General features: G+C 49.4%; 1 protein-coding gene across 1 annotated transcript in view; it reads right to left on the reverse strand.

Moving 5' to 3' along the window:
• Positions 1–19,009, reverse strand: part of LOC122364182 (sex determination protein fruitless-like) — a 106,854-nt gene that overhangs the window by 54,090 nt on the left and 33,755 nt on the right. The window lies entirely within an intron of this gene.

Below are 19,009 nucleotides of genomic sequence, written 5' to 3' on the forward strand. Positions count from 1 at the left end.
GGTACACAGCCTAGGAGGAAACCTGTCCTGAGAGCTCTATTAGGGGGGGGGTGAGGGGGGGCACGACAGCATGGGGGCGACTCTGCGAGACTAAGCAACGGAGCAACTGCACAATGGGACGATCCGGTAGTTACATCCGATTTCTGTGGTTTAACATGGCGGGGGGGGGGGGGGGGTGGCGGCGAGTTTCGCATCCGCATGTGAACACATCCGCATTCAGCGTGATTTCAAGCCATGCTCGAAATGAACTTTGATTAAAATGTTGATAAAGGATAGATTAATCGGATAATATGTTGAAAATCAATCATTATGAATAACATACGATCAGTGGAATCTTTCAGATTATATGTACTTGATGCATTGTAACGAATTTGCTTAACAGCTACCATCACCTTTACCATTACATTATCAGAATTAGCTGAATTAGCTATCCTTCGCCTGGTCCATACATGTTATAGTCCGTGCAACATCAATTTGCTAATTACTCAGAGCCATCCGGAGCTAAAATGAATATAGCCTGGCAATTAATTACGACAAATGGTCGGTCATAGCAAACCACCATCCCCAACCCGGGCAAAACGATCTCATCGCGTCTTCCCAGATCATATTGTTGATTTGCATATCAAGAACTTGCACACACAACAGCGTTACTGAGTCAACAACGTTACTGAGTCTTATTAACATCACGTATTTAGGTCATCGGTCATTTTCCAAATTTACGACGAAGTTCTCCCAGTTAGTTTGACCACCCTGGCGCATCTTCGTGCTAGTCAGGACATGGGCGAGGCCCATCGACGCGGTCTGAGCCCGGGAGGGGTCAGGTGAAAGTCTAGGGGTCAGCCCCCGCCGCCTGACCCCTGGATGACCCTCAGAGACGCCGCGGGGTCAGAGGTCGGTCACGTGACCGGCCCACACGCGGGAGAGGGGAGGGAGGGTGAGGGGAGGGAGGACAAAAGAATGAGAGCACCATGGGTATGGTTTGATGGAGAGGCTGAAAGCGGTAAAGCGGGTGTAGATTTAGACAACAGTGAAGCCCAAACATCGAAAAGGTCCCGTAAGCCTACATAAGTCTAAGCATCGTACATTGCTCACCGGTTCCTGCAATCAGCAACCAAAGCAAATGTGCTTGGCAGCGAATTTTCCAAATACGCTGCATACCATCGAGCATTAGCCCAGTGTCTTCCTCTTACAAACCACAGTTCATATCGTGCATAAACATTGTCAATGACATCCGCATCGCATACATCAAAGGCCAATAGCCAGCGACAAGCCAGCACGTTCGATGGCTGCGTTCTCCTGTCCATGTAAACTGATGGCTGAGTACTCATTTAAACATTCAATGCAGCAACCTATCAGATAACATATTCCATTAGCTACATCTATCCATAAATGCCGCACATTTTCCCGCTTAAATCTAACTGCAACAACTCTTTAAATTTTGCGACCACCAACCCTGAAGCAAACTCCAAAGTTAACTCCTAACTCCGTAACGGTTGCGCTTACTGACATACAGATACGATGGACAACCGGCCAGGCGGAGTGCGTTTCCCATAACTACCCTGTGTGGACCATAGCGCGGTCGACACCATTGTTATCGTAAGTTCCACGCTGGGGCGTGACCTCTCAAAAGGTCACGCTGGGTCGATACCCCACAACAAAGGCCGCAGAGGTCACCAGGGCATTTCGGTCAGCGTGGAGACCCTTAGGTGAAAGGCAGGTCAAATGAAGAGGAAACAATAGCAAGATGGACAGTGGGAGTGCATTGAGAGTTCGAAGACGCAGGGAGGCAAATTGTGGCAGACGGGAGGAGGGACACGTCTAACTTGTAGAGTTGTACGATGAAATCGTGAGAAATATGATGGTCTTGCCTGGTTCAAGATCGAACCTATAACATCATTTACTTTAGCATCATGAGCCCTGCGACGTCATTGACAAAACATGATAGCTAAGCGGCAAACTGAACATCGAAATGTCCGAAAGAAAGCGATCGGACATAGCTGGCAGCTGTTTGGCCGGTAACATTATGCTCGTTAGGAAAATATCGGCAGCCATCTTGTGTCACCGGAAGGGGCGCGGTAACCTTCCTCATAGGATGACGATGAAATGCTCGCCAACTCATGTGGAGGACGATTATTTGTGAGATAAGTACCTACGTCAAAAGCTTGTCAGTGCGATTGTGATGCTTTTATGTGCGCTGACACAAGTAAGTATAAATCGTAAGAAGAGCGATGATACCAATGTTTCGGATTATTGCATTAAAAAGAAAAACTTGCACCCGTGACAAAATGCATTGTCGGTACAAGTAATTAAGGTTAACAGGTTTGACTGATAGGTTCCCAATCTCAACCCTTTCATTGAAGGCTGTTCGTTGCTGGCAGCGACTAACAATTATGTAATCAAACATTTAACATTTCACTACTTACTTCCAGTCAAAAATACCAACATAACTTGATTTCCCTCGCTCCCAACAACACCAAACCTTCAACAAACAAGCTTGTTTTCCCGTGCTCAACACACGTCCAGGTGGTCACCCCACACAGACATTGCCACAAACCAGGCAGACTTATCGGGTGATTAGTCACAGGCCGGTGGTTTGATCCCGGGTTACCTGAGCTGCACCTAACGGAACTGCATGCCGTCATCTCCTGGCCAAACCTGTCCTGTCCTCTGCAGGCCCCTGAACAATACCGTGCGGAATGGATTTTGTTTTATAGTTAGTTTAGCTAGATTACCACATACCTGCAGTTGGTGGACTTGCATGTAAGAAAAAACTATTAATTTTTATTTTTAATCTTATTTTAATAACTATTTCCTCCAAGAAAGTGTGTCAATCACGTAAAATCCATCATAAAATCTTTTACTTTGTCTTTTATCTCTTGTCTACCAAGGTCTGTCTTCCCCTCTCCCTCCCTCTCCCTCTCTCTCTCTCTCTCTCTCTCTCTCTCTCTCTCTCTCTCTCTCTCTCTCTCTCTCTCTCTCTCTCTCTCTCTCTCTCTCTCTCTCTCTCTCTCTCTCTCTCTCTCTCTCTCTCTCTCTCTCTCTCTCGTTCTGTAACTCAGCTTCCCTTCACTCTATGAGTCCAGCCTGCGACTCCCCTACGCCCGTCCCCAGTCAGGCTGCCATCGTGCAGACCGTCCCCAGCCATCGATTAGGGCAGGACAAACACAGAGCGAGCAAGAGAGAGAGCGAGAGAGGGGGAGAGAGGGGGAGCGCCCCTCCGATAGGGTGTCCGCTCAATAGCCCCAGGGCTTGCAGCGAGGGCGGGAGGACAAGGGGTCAATACGGACCGAGCTACCGCAGCCGACGACCGAACAAGGCGGACACACGAGTACAAACATAACGGTAGGCAGGTAGGCAGGCAGGTTGGCAGGCAGGTTAGTAGACAGGTAGGCAAGTATGCAAGCAAGCAGGCAGACAGGTAGGGAGGACAGACAGGCAGGTAGACATGGAAACTAAACAAAGGACAGTGTGCCTAGATAACTTCAGGATAAAACAAAAATGCAGGAGCAGTAAAACATACAAAGAGACAGAGACAGCCGCATCCATACAAGCAAAGCGCGTACATATTTTATGTATGTGTATGTGTATGCGTAGTGCGTGCCATAACAGTCCGATATGTCAAAGCAAGTACGCCATACAAGCGCCAAATGAGTCGCCAAGCCTGTCTTAATGGCTTGGTGGCAAACACCACATGACCGTTGCGAGCCCAATAACACCATGGAAAAAGTCGCTGACCTGACCTGACGCTTGTCTAAGCCCCTGATCCCACGTGAAATACCGGAATTCTTCCGCGTTAACGCCACAAGCACTGTCATTCAGGGGCTAACGACGCCTAAGAATGCGCCAAACATTCGCCTAGCCGCGAACTGTGGTCATTACCGTTTCACCATTGACAAGACAGCGTTACACGCGAGGAATCGTGAGCCAGGATTTAGTAGATGAGCTGCCACACGGTCCATGGGTGAACCAAGCTGGCTCAATGGTCCACGACCCCAGCACAAGCCAAACCGGACCAATAGTCGTCTCCAAAGCCTTTTCGAGTAGCGTTAGGGATAACACCAATCATGTTGACGTTATCTGACGGGGTTTCCAGCACGACGGAGTAGCAAACATGACGGTACTGTCTCCCCCCCCCCCCCCAAGAAAGCAAGAAGCTGTCGGAACAGTTGCAGATAATTCTACCAGCTTCCGCGTGCCTTTGTGTATGACGGATCGCCGAAGATAGGCACTACGTGGGTAGGAAAGAATCGTTGTGATCCATGATGGAATGAAGCACGAAAAATTTAAACCGTTTTGCACACTTGCATGTTTGCAATGCTTTGGTTCTAAATGTACGGATAAATGGTCAGACACGACCTAGTATTTAACAGGAAATTAAACATTCAATTTTCGGCCTAAAGCAGTATAAGTTCAGCTCGCACAGTCTGTGCCTATGCTAACAATGAATGTGCTAGTGCTATTAAGATTTTCCAGCCATATTAATATAGGTGCTTTTTAAATATTCTTCTAGCATAACTCACTGCTGTATGATTACACTTTTTGCCAGTCACACGATTATATGTGTTGATAATAGCCGCAAACGCGCATCGAAATCCTACTGATGTCTAACGACCATGGATGCATTCCTGTGATAAAATAGCATAAAAAAAGAATGAAAGTAAAAAAAAAAATGTCGCCCAATAAGCGATAAACTTTCATAATACCTACAAATACCGCAACGTCCGATGTCAAGCAGGACCACCATGTTCCCGAACCATCAGCTTTTAGCTCGCCATTGACAAACTATTCGTATTGCCCGCTGATCAATGCGGCATGTCTTTGCGGTCGCTTCAGCACATCTCTCCCAATCAATCTCCATCTGATTTACACTACCGTCCTCTTTATGCGCCCACTATTTGTTTACGCCCTCTGGGGGTCTTGCAAACCGTCCGTTCTACTCTCCATCTGACGTGCCGCTGTCGCCGACACATCCATCCGACACGATCCTGTCGCCGACATCCATCAGCTGACCGATCGGTAGCGGCGCCGTGTCAGCCAATAAAGCAGCAGCGCGTGCCGGCGTCGGCGAATCAACAGGTGCACGTGCGAGCGGCAACCAATCAGCGCCCACCATCAGTTACCGACAGCGGCCAGATGGGTGTCCGTCAGCTGTTGCTACTGCACCGCGCAGAACCGCAAAAAATCATTACCGGAGTTTCGGAGAGGAGAGTGCCTAATCACGCGACGGTAGCGGTACGGGAGGGGAGGGGGAGGATGTTACGCAGGCAGCCCATAAACGTCCAAACGCTACGCGATAATGGATCGTGCAACACGCAAACCGGTGGTAATGGTCACTGAGGCAGAATGAATAATGGATTTATCGGCTGTTTTCAATTGTAGATGTAATGGGGCTGCTGCAAGTCGGTTATTGTCTGCGGAGGCATGCAGACAAATTGCAGGGAACTGTATCGATCTTTGATGTTGTGTTCCCTCAAGCACAATATTTCTTCCATATTCCCTCGAGCATAACGCAAACTCTTCGCTACCGACCAAATCAACCGGGTGAAACCTTACGGCTCATTTCCTCGATTCTGGAGAGTTCGGCACAAAAACAGCAACGCTATGCGCCGACGAGCGGTGCCTCAAAGGACTGAGTCTGAAATCCACCGCCAGGGGCAGAACGAGCACACCGTGACCCTATGACCTTTGACCCTTTCCGTGGCTCGGCCGCCCTGGCCTCGCTGGCCTGGGCGCGCCTGCGCCGCGTCGCATCACCGAATCGCCATCTTTTGACTGAGGGAAATCGCTCGACTCGCCGACCGAGTTCGCCCGGCTCGCCCGCAGTCGAGTCTCCCTCTCCGGAGGCGGGGTGGCTCGGCGCGTACCCTCCCTCATACCCCAGGGGATGAGGACGTTTGGATCAATACAGCGCGGGGCGAGCAGCCCCAGCTCCCTGTGCCGCCCGCCGGGTGAATCAATAGAGGCGCCGAGCGGGCAGACCCGCCGCCCCCGCCCCCGCCCCGGCAGCCGCCCCTCCGGCCGCTGCTTTTGTAGACCCGCGCCCAGAAGTGGAGCAGGCGGCAGGGGCGGCGGCAGGGCGGGGCTTGCGAAGAAAATGTGCCCAGTAGGTGATGTTATTTTATTACGTGACAACGGCCAGCATCTCGCTACCTAGCAGACAATTTGTAATGTTTAAATAAACATTGGGACTTTAAAATGCATGTTATTGCAAAATATTCATAGTTCCACGGTCGTACGCATCAACATTCCAAGCATTCCTTACATACCGTTCACGCATAGCGGAGCGATGATTCCCGCAATTTCTTTCCTCACTTCCCCATCCCCAAGCCCCGTCGCCTCCCCCTCCCCTCCCCCTACACCTGTCACATCCGGCCCAGCACGTGCCCCGCCCCCTCCCCTCCCCATGGGGACTCGGACTGTTGCGCGCCGTTCCACGACTCTCCGCCAGGTGGCAGGGCTGTCGTCGGGGGACAGTGCCTCCCCCGCCCCGCCCCGCCCCGCGCCCCATCAGCGAGGGTTCAGGTCAATACCAGCCCGGTGAAGTATGCGCGACGGGGAACGGATGTGCGCAAGCGAGCAAAGTACGCACACCTCCGCCATTGGGCGTGCTGCGGGCGGTAGTTATGGGGAACTTCACCGTTGCAAAAGGTGGGGCAATAGGTAATTAGGTGAGAATGTGCGATTACCATTGAAGGCTGTAGTTGCAGTTGCACATGGACTGCGATGCATAGGTTAGGTGCCTTTTCGGAAAATATTGTCATCGACGCTACACTCTGTACTGATGTTAATTTACCAATGAAATTGCTTTCCCACTTGTTACGCTCGTGAGAAAACGATGAAGTGACCACCGCGCATATGTAAGGACGCGTTACAAATAGGGTCACTTTCAGTGAGGCATACGTATTACGTACCCAAAGACCAGCATGGATGCTTTCCGTGAATCCAAGCAAACAACATCCAAAAAAGAGCAAAACTACCGCAATTGAGATCAAATAAGAACGTCATGTGAAAATGATCATGAAAAGAGCTTTAGATTGCCGCAGTCCGCACAGTTATTACACGTGACATTTTGTAGTTAGTGGTTAGCAAACAATCTCAATTAACTTCGGATTACATAATTACATGTGGTTTTCAAAGCTAGGCGTCGTGCCTGAGGAACGAGTAACGACAAGGCACTAGTGGGTTTATTAGAGATTGGAATAATTTTTCAGTTATTGCGGCGTTAAAAGTTGAATGCTTGTTAGGGCTAAAAGTTGAAAGTTTGGTTATTGATAGGGCCATATCGCATGTTAGCGGGCAGCAACAGCTAACACGCGGCCATTGTTAAAGCGAAGGTACTTAAATGTAAGTGAAGAGAAAAAGGACAGGGAAGTTTAATTTAGGAAAAGCAAAGGACGACAGGTCGCTTGGAAAAGGGATGCAAAACATTTAAGACACTGTGACTGTATCATATGTGTAAGATAATTTCAAACCCTGCAATGATTCCACTTCAGACAATACTAGCGCGAAGGTCAACAATCTCGCCCACACACCAGTAACGCCATCATGCTGAGTAGTTAGCCAGTGACGTCACGCCACTGCTGTCAGCAGTTGTTAGTGGCACCGACCCTGAACATTGGAGCTGCGCTTGAACGGAGGACAGGTGAATTCAAGGTTGGGAATACAAATCGCCAGTCATATTTTTTTAGGAGCCATGAGCTGGTGTATGCTAGAAGCTGGAATATTACCACATTGTGAAATGAAGAGGGAAAATGAGAATAGAATGAAAGAATTGGGATGAAGGACGACATGAGATTGGTCGTCAGCAAAGAACGAGACCATTTGCTTTCTTGTATCGAACAAGCACCCGCCTTTGGTTTAGTCACGAATCTATAGCACGAATATCTTGGCAACCGTTTTACCTTTTGCGTGCGTGGTTTAAAAATGCGTGCCACCACCACCATTATAACGTCTACTTAAACTCTTTTTGTCCCCAAGCGTCATTCGTTGCTGAACAAGCAATTTCAAGCTTGCGGGTCAAATATAAAATACCTATATAAATATCAACGTTATCCCGACGTGACAGGCCAACGGTATGTATGTTGATCGTGCAAACCAGCAGTCAACATGAGCAGACTCATGGGAAGATACCGCTAACATTCCCAAGAAGCTATCATGCATGTCCTGCCGATTGAAACAGGGATCGAAAACATCAGGTGATCCATTAGAAATCCGTGCATACATGAACATATTACCTTGCCTTGCAGCAGGTAACCTGCAGAACCTTGTAGCGTGTAGAACCTATGAACAGGTCCTCCAAGATGCAGGGCTGAATGTCGTTTCAATGTTGAAACCAATGAATCCCGAATTCCCTACAGGGTTTTGTTCTGATTCCTACCACAATCATCCCATCCCCCGAGTTTCTCCGGGCCAATCTGCCGGTCCCGGAACTTGGTCCCAAAGTACCGCTGCGCCTTCCCCTCCATGAGGTCGCTCCCCCGCCCGGCCGGCGCATTCCTCCGCATGCAACTGGCGCCCCCAGGCGCCGCAGCGCTCATTGGGCTCTGATCCTATCTAACGCTAAGGGCGAAACGCCACCCGCCCGCGCATGACTCTCGCCCTTACGGCTGGGCCGCTTCTTGCCGGCTGCGCCCAGCCAGCAAGGGTTCAAGCACCCAGTTAGTGAGTGTTCCCACCACGGCTCTGCCGGGCGCGGCAGTTGGCGCAGCGCCAGGCCGCGCCACCCTCGCCGCGTGGCGCACCGCCCCGCTGTGTATCCCCGGGCTAAATTTACGAACGCCAGGTCGCGTTTCGGGACGAGGGGCGGCGAACCCCGTCCTCCCCTACCCTCCCCTCCCTCCCCAAATGCACGGCACCGCCCCCTATGACACGAACAGGTGCCGTTGCTAGCCCAAACGCCAGCCGGCCGCCCGGCTGGCCGCAGCGGAGGAGGCGGGCGGGCCCCGAGGCAAGTTGTACTTCCGGGTCCGTCCAATGCCCTCATGGCATCCAATCGGGCAGTGCAGCGTCCTAAACCGAACCCAGCGGCCGCTGTGAAACGGCCGTGAAAACGTGCAGCCGGCGAGGAGGGTTCAACTGGAGGCGGCGCTTTCAGATCGGGTACAAAGGATGTTAGAGATGGAAGACTTGACTTTAAAACCTTCAACTGAACTTACAAGGAGATTGTTGGAATGCTGCAGAATTTGGCAGTGATATCGTCACGCTTAACCCGCGCGGGGCTGGGGGGGGGGTAAATTTTACCCCCCCTCGCGAATTTTTGCGATATCTCAAAAACGGCGGCGCGCAGCGCCGCCAAACTTTCGGTACCTTTTCTTACATCAATTTGACACCTTCCCTGAAAATTTGAGCGAAATCCGTCGGAATTTTTTGAGAAATTGACGTTTTAGTGACGTCATGTTCGTCATTTTCGCCTCAAAAACGGCAAAAGTTCAAACGCCGCTAACATCTTTATTTTTAAAGGAATCAAGACGTAACAAAAAGGTTATACGTAATTTTACTTTGTCTATCAAATGGCTATCTCGGTTTTTTGAAAATTTTGGATTTTGGCCTAAATTTTTTCAAAAAACTGACTTTTTTGGGAAAATCATTATAAAATCCAAAATTTTGAGTCTATCGAAAAAACCGGAATATATGTCAGAGAAGTGGTCTATGTGCACCTACATACCAAATTTTAGAAGAATCGGTTCAAAAATGTGGGAGTTATTCAAAATTTTATGACGTCACGACACACAATTTTTTTTTGAAAAATGACTTTTTTGGAAGTTCTAGACCTCGTACGGAAACAAAAATAGCACCATTCGATTCGCCGTGAAAAACTGCATCAGATAGACACCTTTTTAGGCCTTAACAACCAACTTCAAAATTTGACCTCACTTGACCTGACCTTGACCTGACCTCGACCTGAAATTCATCCAGAGGTGGTCCATATCACTTATTGAGTGTGCCTATTGAATTCTATGAGTAAAATGACCCATAAAACATGTGTCGCACATGCCCTTTTCTATATTTTGTTTTTTTGGTGACCTGACCTGACCTGACCTGACCTTGACCTTGACCTCTGAATGATATTGTATGCAACGAATATTGTCTTGGTAGCCTAAGAACACGTTTTGGGCGATCAGTCTCAGTCCATGACTCCGTTCTTCGGCAACTACGGTGCAAGGCCGATACTGTAGAAACTTGCAATTTGTACCCTTGACCTGACCTTGACCTTGACCTCAAACTTTAAATTAAGTACATGTTTTTAGTAGTTCGTGATGAGAGCTTTCGATTGGCGTTTGAATTTTCCAAATCGGACCATTAGTTCGGGAGATAACAGGGGGGGGTAAAATTTACCCCCCCCCCAGCCCCGCGCGTTCGGCTGGAGACCCCAGCCCCGCGCGGGTTAAAATTCCTAAAAAGCGCCTGACTACACTATTGATGGAAAGTTAGGCATAATAATGTTACCAACATCAAACACCAAAGAAAGCTCCAGGGAAGCCTCGAATTACGTCTCAGCGGCCGGGCGTCACCATCCCACCACCAAGACGAGTCACAACCTCATCAGCATGCCGCCCGCGAAGTGACCACCTGAAGCTGGACACTTGTCACCTGTCGCGCGATAGGCGCACGATCACAGGTGACGCCGAGACTGAGTGATGTGATCACACGCGTCACGCGAGAGGTGTGATCGGTGATCACATACATCTGACGTGCGCGAGGTGTCAATAGCAGTGTCATGGAGGAGGGCATGATCAGTGCGCAAATGCGTGCAGATGATACCCAGAGAGGTATTTTGAGGTAATGTGCTAATTAATGTGGAGTAAATACGTTAAAATGAGAATGAAATGAATGCATGTTTTAAAAAGAAAGTGTATACCTAATAATAAATCATGCATGATGCACAACATAGGATGAGAATGGCAGGTGTTCTCTAATGAGAATCACTGAGATGTTGTTTGATAAGCTAATGATCTGACATTAATGATCTTGTTTTCATGAATGTATTATGGATCTCACCAAACAGTGAGTGTTATGTTTCCACTGGCTGAAAGGACGAGCTGCATGGCCACCCAATTTTATCATCCCTTCATTATTGTCATAGTTCAACTATCTTTCGACCAATTTTCACCAAAGATTTCATGGTGCAATGACCGTATTCCTATCCAACTGCCGACCCCGTCCCTGTGGTGAAGTTTGAGGTCACGGGAGGTCACAGCGGGGGAGGGGGTCACGTGAAGCCGCGGGGGTCGCGGGGGTCACCCTGCAACTGTGTCGGTTAGGGTGGTGGGACCAGCAATAAAAACACGTCCGCGGGTCGAGGGTGGGGGGGGGGGGGGGAGACAGGGCAGGGCAGGCCTGGCGGGTGGAGGGAGGAGGGGAGGGATGAAGGGGAGGGGTGACACGTTCCAAGATGGTACGGCCGATAAGACAGGTGCAGTGCCGTCAAACCGGGGCGGGGCTCGAAGGGGCGCGGTGAAGGCGGACGCCGGGCGCCGGACGGCAACCACCAAGGTGTCATGTGAAGCGAGCTTCAGCATAGCGGACTCAGGAACATTCCAAAGATATATGAGCGGAGTTCGTTGAACCAGCGCGCAAGTGCCATTTCACAGTGCATTTGGCAACGGCCATTACGGGTCCGGAAACGCGGCTGGAGTCGGCAGCGGCGCGGTGCCCCGCCCGTTTTCACTTTTGGTAGTTTGTGTGATAAATGACGGGAGCAGCACAGTTGTTACGGGATCTCGGAAAAGATTATAGGAGATACGTCCATGACGGTACGGAAACGTTTCCAATTCGTCATGGCTTGATAATTAATGGATAAGTCGAGATACGACCATCAAATGAAGAATCCGAAACAAATGAAACACGATGGGTAGATGTTGCGGTTTCATTCAACAACGGTATGGAATTCGACCGCTCGGCATTAGCGTCAAGCACGGAGATTAAAAAAAGTCCGAGGTTCAATTAAAACCACTTGACTTCACGAGCAATACATCCGTTCAACTTTATTATTGTCCAGCCTGCCTATCCATAAAGCGTTCGGAATAAGATAGCTAACAGATAGTTAACGAATGTCAGATATCCCACGAAGATATCCAGTCCTTATCTATCCCTCTCCGATGTTACAAAATGCAAATGCTGCCATTCGTCGCAGTTCTGCCGCTGTTCTCTCGCCGCAGCGGGGGAGCCGTCGCCCCAGGCGTCCCGCTCACTGCCTCCCCTTCTGACGTCACGCCCCTTATCGTCGCGGCGCCCCAAATAAGTTCTAATAACCCCGGCGGGCGAGTCCATGTTGAGACCGGCGGGGGAGGTCGCTGACAACCTGTTGAGGGCGGGGCACAATGCAAAAAGACGAGTTTCTTTGATTGGTGGTTGCGGCTGTCCAGTGTCCACTGTCCAGCACTCCATAGGTCGCACTAGCAGATAGGTAGGCGATAACTGCGTTTGATCATAGACCTGCGTAAGTCCATAGTCCGTATACCTCGGTAAAGACACGGAGTGACGGAGGTCTACGATTTGATAGATACGCAAGACGGTTCTAGCCCGTTCTTGCAGCTGGCTTATCGAATTGCTCTCGAGCATGGTAGCAGAGGCTGTCTCCAAGGGCAAAATTCCATCTAGATCAGAGCATGTCATGATGGGAAGGCACCGCGCCCAATCCTTTTGCAAAGGACTCTTTCAAAGACATGAATATTTTATGACGCGCAGTGGGCTGAACAAATTGCGTTGGCGCTGTAACAGCAGTCGTCAAACATGTCTCCGATCCTGGGTCAAGAAAACCTCTCGGAGAACCCTAAGGTAAACCTCAGAGAATTCCAGCTGCCCCCCCCCCCAAAAAAAACGGAGGAAGTCTATCCCTCCGATTTCCAAATCATTTCTGTCGGAAAAGCCAAGGCAAGTATTAGCAAAACGATGCCTACAAGGGTAGCGAATGCGATAAAAGCTTGGTCCAGCAATATACCGCAGGTCCGCAGGCATTGAACGAACATTTCACTTCAGCTTCCCAGACATAAATTTACGATTAGATATACATTTGCCTTATGCAGATCTTTGCAAATGAGCATACACTATCTGTCCAGCGACCTTGAAGACGTCGTTTGAGCCCTTGACCCCTTGGATTGCCAAGCGCGCTCACCGATCTGCATGTAACACGTCGCAGCGTCCCCCGCAACGTTGCATCAGGTTCTTGTATTTGCATGGCCTGTTCCCAAAGGTACGCGGTCAATGAACAGGCAATGACCGGATCAATTCTATCTTTGAGCGACTGACAGGGGCATCAATCAATCCTGTTCCGCTGGGTTGATTAGTGATCGGTCATCGGTCATCGGTCACCAGGCTTTTCTGGTTGAAGCTGTTAACCTTCAACTTAGGGCACTACATTATCCGGTGATTCACCAGGTCACAATTATAAATAAATTGAAACTCAACTTCTTATAGAATTAGACGAATTAGTGATTATTAAAATACGTGATCGTTTGTAAAAACAGGATTAGAAAGATGTTATCTTAAGTTATAAGCCTCATACATCTGCTAATAACTATAATCTGCTAAAAACTATATAGACTGTTATAATTATACTGTCTGAAACACGAACCAAGTATATGCAACTCAGTATGATGCTGTATTAGAATGCCCCCCTCCCCCGCCCCCGCCCCCGCTACGCATGACCGGGCTCGATAGATGCCAGGAAGGGCAGTCCAAGAAGCGTGGACCGGAACGCATGGTAAACGGTGGGACCAACTGGTGGGCCGGGAGCGGGAATCCGGAATGCTGTCAGGCATGTCACCATATGGAATGGGGGAGGGGAGGGGAGGGAGGAGCATCGAAGCGTAGGACTGCGGGTGGGAGCAAAGTTATCAACATGTGTGGCCATTTGAAGACACGTGGTTACAATTAGTCAATAATCAACATCTTTTCTTCGAAGAGCCTCGGTAACTAGGTACAACGTATTATTCCCGAATCATGTGATCATAATCTGCTAAGGTTACCGAATCGTCAACCATCGCCCGTTTTGGGATCTTATTAATCACCCCATCTCTTCCTCTACCCTCCCTCTCCCTCAGTCCTCTCCCATCTCTGCCCTCCTCTCTCTTTCCCTCCTCAGGGCGTCATGCACCTCGGTCCGCAACAGTTCGGTCACGACTTGGGCCACTAACGGTAGCTGGCCTCTGATTGGCTGACATGGGCGGCCGCTTGTCCTGCGGCGGTCGGCTGGCTATAGCCTCGGGGCAGGACAGGTGGCCGCTCGCGACGCCTGAATTGGCAACCTGCCAAAGCGGCAGGTGACGCAGCGAAAATGTTGGAAAACTGCGGCCGAGGTGGGTATTGTGTAGGAAGGTATTCAGGGCGGGGTGAGTCGATGGAATCGTGCAAAGGGTCCTCCTGGCGTGAGAAGTGCGCTTTTCTGTAGAGAAGAGACGGTATAGTGGGGTCTCCAACCTAGGTCTCGTACGACGTATTGCTTGAAATTAATCACTAAAAAGCTGTTAATGACTTTTTACGTCTTGGGCCACAAAAATACGTAGGATTCGCCCGATCTGCTTTCAGCGATCCGATAGATATCTCGCTCGCCACCTTACAATCTACATCTCATCCTTCTTCATCTACATCTACATCGCATCCCATCAGTATCCTGTTGAAAAATAAATTCATAATTTAGGCTGGAAACCATGTTAGGCTCCTGCTGATGGATTGGTTTCATACGTGACACAAGGAATGCGTCATGTTTTATGGAGCTCATATTTCATTGCAGCATGCCTTGCATCCATGCGACAAGGTATGTTTGCCAAACGGTTCGTGACAGCTAACAATCAATTATTAATTGGTCTGCAGATCGAGACATCTTTTTAAATTCTGCGTCTGCCTCACCGATACCCAATTCCTCTATCCAACTGCCTCAAATGGCACAAGGAACGTGCGGTACAAAAACGACGATCATTTCACGCTCACATTGTGCTTCTTAAGGTATCGAGGTTCGTTAGGTGAATACCAAACTGTTAAATGAGGGGTTGGGAGTAGAACATCGGCCATTCCCAAGCCGCCACACATCGACTCGTTGGTATTTCCATATCATTCAAACATTTCAATAGATTACTTGTAGTAAGTGATGTTTTGAGGAACACCTACTTAGTTTGAGAACCTATTTGTATGCTAGCTTCGGTATTTGTATTTCATAAAACGTTCGGTATTCAGCTAGGAACAGAGGAAAACGGCAAACCCGTCATCCGAACAGCTTTATAACCAAGGTCTATTGCAATCTAAAAACAGCAGAGGACTTTCTAGTTTCTAGTCGGGCAACAACTGAACGTGAGCATACAGTGTCAGCTGACTAAATTACCGCCGCGTTTCATTCTGACCTTAGCTGCACTGAGTCGGCAGTTTTGGACGGAGACGTTATTACGTCATAAATCTCAGCTGTGGGGCGGTAGCAATCGTTGTCCCGTGAACCACGTGACCCGAGCAAAACCCGTGGTCGACGCTGCCCCTGCGAAGTGAAGATGTACCACCACCTCTACCTCAGCAGAGGGTGTCGCATACAGCTATTTGTTCTAACTGCTGAAGAAATGAAGGACTAACGCGTGCAAATGAGGTAAAGACTTTCTCCATGGTAATTAAAATTATTAGGTTGTGATAACAAAGTATTTTGCCTGATATTTAAACGTTGCGTATTGGTGATTAGGAACGAGAGGAATTCCAATAGGCAAAAGCAAGGGAACAGTTGGCAACAACGGGCTTCAGACTTTGACCCATCCCCCCCCCCCCCCCCCAGGAAGCGGATATATTTGCGAAATCACCCTTTCGCGTCGCAAACTTACATACGCCTGTTTCCCCCACCCATGACCCGTTCGTCACAATGAAAGGCCACATTCCCGGCGCGATGCGCCGCGTTTCGCCGCGGTGCACCACATTTCAGCCCGGGTCCGTTGACTCGGGCCGCGTCTTGGAAATCCCGGGCCATTTTCGCCGCACCCGCGCCGTTTTCGCATCGCCCTGTGAATCGACGTTCCGACAGCCGACGGGGCCAACCGACAACGACGGAACGTCCCGGCTGGAGGGACCAACAGGCAATAACGTGTCCGACGGCCATCGTTGTCATAGAAACGGCCACTCAACGAACCCTAACGGCAAAGTTACGGCCAGAATGGCATTGGGTCCGACGTGCCATAGTGGCCAGACTTTCTGATTGATGTGGGAAACCTGCCAACGTTTCAACGTCGGTTGAATGTACTTTTATGGATTCCAGACAAATTCAGGAGCAGCCCTTTTCATTCGCTTATAATGTAATTGCAAAACAAAGTGCATAACTAGAAACCTCTGCAATAGATTTTGCCTGTCGTTGCCTCTACTTGACAAGGGTACCCAGCCAACAGTGGCAGATAAGCGCAGGACTATCGGACATATTCCCTCTCACAGGGCAAGGCACTCAGTTCTCAGCGACCCTTCGCGGGAGCAGCCCTATCAGTACACCGCCACCCAGACATCTGGGAGGTGGCCTATCGGGAGAAAACGTCAGAGCCACCCCTGCCCCTCTTCAGTCGCAGTCATCGGCGCGTCGCCAAGCAGAACTCAGCATACAAAGTCGTCAAAGACATGGGGAAAAGGGATAACGACTGAAATTCAATACACGCCCCAAGGCAGCGACGTGATGCAGATTTGTGTGTCACATGTCGGAAGGCTCAGGTCATCCCCCACCTGTTGCAACTTTGATATTGTGTTATTGGGCTTGACGTTAAGGGCCTTGATAGGTCAACTGTGTAAGCTGACCTATCAATGTCCCTTGACGAAACTGAAAAGGTTACACTCAAGGAGTTGGGCAGATTAGGAGAGCGACACAAGACTTCCTCAGTCTCTTCATGATGGTAGCCATTTCCAACTTGCATTGTACAAGGCAGTGTCTGTCTGCCCCGGCACCATTTTATCAATCAGCCGCGGCCCACGCCAGGTGACCTTTAAAGGTCTCGGAAGTCGGTGCAGGGAGAAATGTGAACAAGTCTCAGCACAATATCCGGTATTTAGTAACCGTTGACATTATTTATGGAGGGTGACCAGACCAGTGACGGCTTGAACGGTTCGTTTGTTTCCGTCTCGCTTCAAGCTTTTATTTAGAGTGGAGGAAGATCAGATAATGCAAGGGGCATTGTAGCAAGAATAAGTAGCGTAAAGTTGTTGCCAATAACAAATATAGCCTAGACAAAACATTCCAATCGACATCAGGTGCACCGCTAGTCGAGTTTAAGACTGAGGTCGCCACAAAACATTTTGGCCTAAAGCTTTTAGTTAATGACCCACACCATAAGCATGCCGACATTAACTGACAGGTCAACATAACACAACCTTATGAAGTGCCCGATTTTAAAATTCAGAACAACTTAATGAAAGGTTGGCACCTCCAGTAGGTACCTGCTTGCCAATGCAACAACCTCTTGCATCATGATATCGCGATAAACCGTAAAAACATAATCTGGGCTACTGTATAATGCATCTCCTCTTTGCTTTTCAGATACGTTAAAGATATGCGTTACGCTTATTCCCATTCGAAACGTCTCTTTCGAATGAATGCCTTTCAGGAGGTGTTGCACTAACACCTAAGCGAATACACGTTTTGCCTGAGGCGATATCACGCAGCATGATCTGGATGCGACAAGAAGGCCGAATGTCGGCAGGGTGGAAGAACAGAAGAGAGGGGAAGGGGCCACCTCCAATCCGCCCTGGTCCAGTCACTCACACAATGCCCAACGGTGCCATTTGCATGAGAACGGACAGTGTTCTGGCCAGTTTTTATCGGGACGGCATTTTCGGTGCTTTTTCCGACGCAGTACTGCGCCGGCTTTGCCGGCCAGTCAGCTGTTGCGTCACATGCGAGACGATTTCGAGTTTTTCTCGGGGATTGGCTGACCCAGATCAAAGTCCACTTGTTGAAGTGAGCGAGGGCTGGTGCGGTGGATAAGGCCTTCTTGCACTGACGACATGGTCCGTAAGGCCATGTAAGAGAAAGTGTCGCAGGTTGTTGAACTAAGAACATGGGGAGAACTCATTATGGACCTCAGCTATCAAAGCGCAGGATGAGAGGGACACGAGACAAAGTGCTGACAAGACTTGCAAGGAAGGCTTGTCGGTACTTGAGTTTGGCCCATCTAAAGTGAATGATGACAGCTGCTGTTCCCTACTCCAGATATTTGTTTGTGATCTTGAAGGACTTTACCATCGTTCTTAAGGGCTCACTGAAGGTCAGCGTGCAAAGTTCATGGACTTGTGTCCTTTCACCCAAGAGGGGATGTGGGCATTTTACAGCAATACTTGCTTGTATTGCTCACAAGCAATGCACCCTCATAGCCAGGTATAAGGCAAACATGTTACATCGTTTTTTTCAGCTTTACATATATTAGTAAGGAGGAGTCTGAGCAAATCGCAAATCGTTTTGGGTCACTGATCGACGACTCGGAGATGTTTAACGGTAAAACATCACCTTTTTGATTCAGCGGCTATTGTATTGTGTCAATTTCCTATGCGCCTTATCAACTTCTAAAGGCGTGGATCCCTCAAGGATGGGTACATCGTCAGTCGTCACGATTTCCTAGTCCCACGGAGAATAGTAAACACTGTGTGACCCTTCGGATGCAGCCCAAAAGGTCAGGCAAACAAGCAAGTCTGCAGCACGGGGAACTCCAGTCTAGAGACAGCACCTCCGCTTTGGTAGTCTGCAGAGAACGCGAAGGGCAGAGAGTTGAGGTCATTGACAGGTCAAACCCGATGAGGGTATGCGGATAGAGTGAATGGGAAGAGGCAAGGAGTTACCGAGCACGACTCCGCAATGTGTCACGGCACCCGAGAAGGTTCGGTGATGCATAAGTAACGAATGCCACCGGTCTTGACTGGATGATGAGGACACGAAAGGGGGACGAAAGGTCAGAGAGAGGACGGACGAAAGGTCAGAGAGAGGACGTGAGGCTAGCGCGAGGACGATGACCGTGACCAAGGGGAGGAACGGGGTCAGCCGGCACGTCCGCTGACCCTTGTCGAGATTGTATGC

The sequence above is a fragment of the Amphibalanus amphitrite genome, unplaced genomic scaffold (genome assembly GCF_019059575.1).
Source record: "Amphibalanus amphitrite isolate SeventyFive unplaced genomic scaffold, NRLGWU_Aamphi_draft 000660F_arrow, whole genome shotgun sequence".
NCBI classification, from domain to species: Eukaryota; Metazoa; Arthropoda; class Thecostraca; order Balanomorpha; family Balanidae; genus Amphibalanus; species Amphibalanus amphitrite.